The 2947-nt window shown below is 41.5% G+C and overlaps 1 non-coding gene across 1 annotated transcript; it reads left to right on the top strand.

The window, feature by feature from the left end:
* The first annotated feature begins 2621 nt into the window (after positions 1 to 2621).
* On the top strand, positions 2622 to 2728 carry LOC121230953 (small nucleolar RNA R71). Its single transcript, XR_005929025.1, has one exon. It is a non-coding gene; the product is annotated as a small nucleolar RNA R71 (small nucleolar RNA).
* The last annotated feature ends 219 nt before the right edge of the window (positions 2729 to 2947 follow it).

Genomic DNA, 2947 nt, shown 5'->3' with positions numbered 1-2947 from the left:
CACATGAACTAGACAAGAGGATGGTGGTGGCTGAGACGGTGGGTCCTCATGACGTGGAGGAATATCATCAGTAATGTCCTCAGGGTCTCCCTCCTTGGCTTATTGGGCGAGGCGATATTGAGGAGGGTGGGTTCCTCGGCGCTTCTCGATCATCCTCATACTAAGCATGCTCGAGATGCCTTATGGGGACATCTGGCCAATAAGAGTAAGGGAGGATGATTGGGCTGCTGTGTTGAGGAGCCTGAAGTACCGTGCCAGTCGAGTCACGTAGGGGCCAATGGAGATGACCCCCCTCCGATGTCGCTCTACCTGGTGGCGAATGCCCGTGCTATTTTCTCAGGTTCAACCACGGTTCTACGACACGGGTGTGTCGCACGCTGGTGTTGTTTTGGCAGATTCGCCTACGGTCCTAATGCACGGTCGTGGTGACTTATCGCATCTGTGTTGGGGAAAATTTTTCCCTATTTTCACACGGCCTAAGGCACGCCCGTGTGCCTAGCCATGTGTGCTTTAGAAAGCCTGCGTTCTATGATTCAGTTAGTATGTTAGATGTTAAAACTAAAATTTAAAGAAATTAATATTATTAGTGCTCGGGTTGCCTCCTGAGAAGCGCTTATTTATAGTCTAAGCTCGACTTACCTTTCTGGTGAATGGTCATGGTGGCTCGAGGAGTATATACTCCTCATTCCTGCTATGAATCCCATCAAAATAAGGTTTTAGGCGGGCATTGTTTACCTTAAAGGTGCCGAATTTAGGATGACTTACCTCGATTGTACCAAATGGGAAAATGCTAAGTACCGTAAGAGGAATTTCTTCATTCGGTTTGGTAGTGTCAATGTAAGGATCTGCAGCATCTAATGAAACTTTATCTCCAACCTTAAGTTGATTTGGTGAGGCATTGAGCTCTTCTAGCGTAGTTTTGGTTTATCGTGTTTTCTCAGTTTAAATGTCAGCCATTCATCTAACTCCTCGATTCGTAACCTTTGTTCTTCATGGGTAGATTCTTTTTTATGGATTAAACATGGCTCATGTGTGTCCTTCGAACTTATTTCCTGCAAAATAGGTTGCACTGTATGATCAGTCTTAGTAGAACAATTTGTACAATCACTTTCAATTTTCGATGTGTTGTTCGGGTTGCAAACTTGAAGGTTGATTGTTTCGTCTCCTACACAAAGTGTGAGTTCACTTGTGCCAACGTCAATAATTGTTCTAGAAGTTGCTAAAAAGGACCTTCCCAAAATTAAAGGAACATTACTGTCCTCTTTTATGTCTAAAACAACAAAATCAACTGGGAATATAAATTTATCAATTTTAATGAGTACGTCTTCAATGATACCCCTAGGAAATCTGACAGTTTTATCTGCTAATTGAATTCTCATCCTAGTTTGTTTGGGTTTCCCTAGACCTAGTTCCTTAAACAATTTGTAAGGCATAACATTGATACTAGCCCCTCGATCAGCCAACGCATTATTAACATCTAAACTACTCATTAAACAAGGAATCGTAAAACTCTCTGGATCTTTTAGTTTGTTGGGTAGCTTATTCTGAAGAATGGCTGAACAAACCGCGTTCAGCTCCACATGCGACCTTTCATCTAACTTTTGTTTATTTGCTAGAAGCTCCTTTAAAAATTTGATTGCGTCTGGCATCTGCGAAAGTGCTTCCATAAACGGTGGGTTAATATGTAGTTTCTTTAAAAGTTTAAAGAATTTACCAAATTGTTCATCGAGTAGTCTTTCCTTGTCGTATTGGGGTATGACACACGAGGTTTATATTCTGTACTTACCGATTTTTGTTCATTTTGGCCTACCTCATTCTTACCTTTGCTTACCACCGGTTCTGGCCTTAGTTTTGCCACTAACCCTTCCTCATCATGAATGGCAATTGCGTTGAGTTGCTCCATTGGGTTAGATTCAGTGTTGCTTGGCAGGCTACCTTGTGGTCATTCAGAAATCAACTTGCCGAGCTGTCTAATCTGAGTTTCGAGCCCTTGGATTGATGCTTGTTGATTTTTAAGTGCCGTCTCGGTATTCTGAAAATGAGTCCCTGACACCGAGATGAATTTGGTTAGCATCTCCTCAAGGTTCAACTTTTTCTCCTGCTGGTATGGTGGTTGCTGAAAGCCTGGAGGGGGTAGTGGTTTCTGATTTCCTTGGCCTCCCCATGAGAAATTTGGGTGATTCCTCCAGCCTGCATTGTAAGTATTGCTATAAGGATTGTTTTGAGTTCGAGGATTATTACCCATGTAATTTAACTACTCATTCTCCATGTTGTGGCCATAAGGTGGGTATTCTGAACTGTTCGATTCACCTCCACTTGCTTCGTAATGCATTACTGGGTGAACCTGTGAAGAACTAATAAAACCATCAATTTTCTTATTCAAGAATTCTACCTGATTAGAGAGCATGGTGACCGAATCGAAGGTATAAACACTGACTATTTTCGTTGGCTTTGTCCTCATGACTTGCCACTGATAGTTATTCAGTGACATCTCCTCTATAAATTCATAAGCATCTTCAGGTGTTTTATTATTGATGGTTCCGCCAGCAACTGCGTCAACCATTTGTCAAGTCGAAGGATTCAGGCCATTATTAAAAGTTTGAACCTGTAGCCAGAGTGGTAACCCATGGTAAGGGCATCTTCACAAAAGGTCCTTATATCTCTCCCACGCATCGTAGAGTGTTTCTAAATCCATCTGTAAAAAAGAAGAGATATCATTACGTAATTTAGCCATTTTAGCTGGTGAAAAGTATTTTAATAAGAACTTTTCGGTCATTTGTTCCCCAGTAGTGATTGACCCCCGCGGTAACGAATTCAACCACTGTTTAGCTTTGTTTCTCAATGAAAAAGGGAATAACCGAAGGCGAATGGCATCATCAGAAATGCCATTAATTTTAAATGTATCACATAGTTCTAAAAATTTTACTAAGTGAGCATTGGGATCTTC

This window comes from Gossypium hirsutum, chromosome A06 (assembly GCF_007990345.1).
Source record: "Gossypium hirsutum isolate 1008001.06 chromosome A06, Gossypium_hirsutum_v2.1, whole genome shotgun sequence".
In the NCBI taxonomy this organism is placed as follows: Eukaryota; Viridiplantae; Streptophyta; class Magnoliopsida; order Malvales; family Malvaceae; genus Gossypium; species Gossypium hirsutum.
This window is presented reverse-complemented; position numbering and strand designations above follow the sequence as displayed.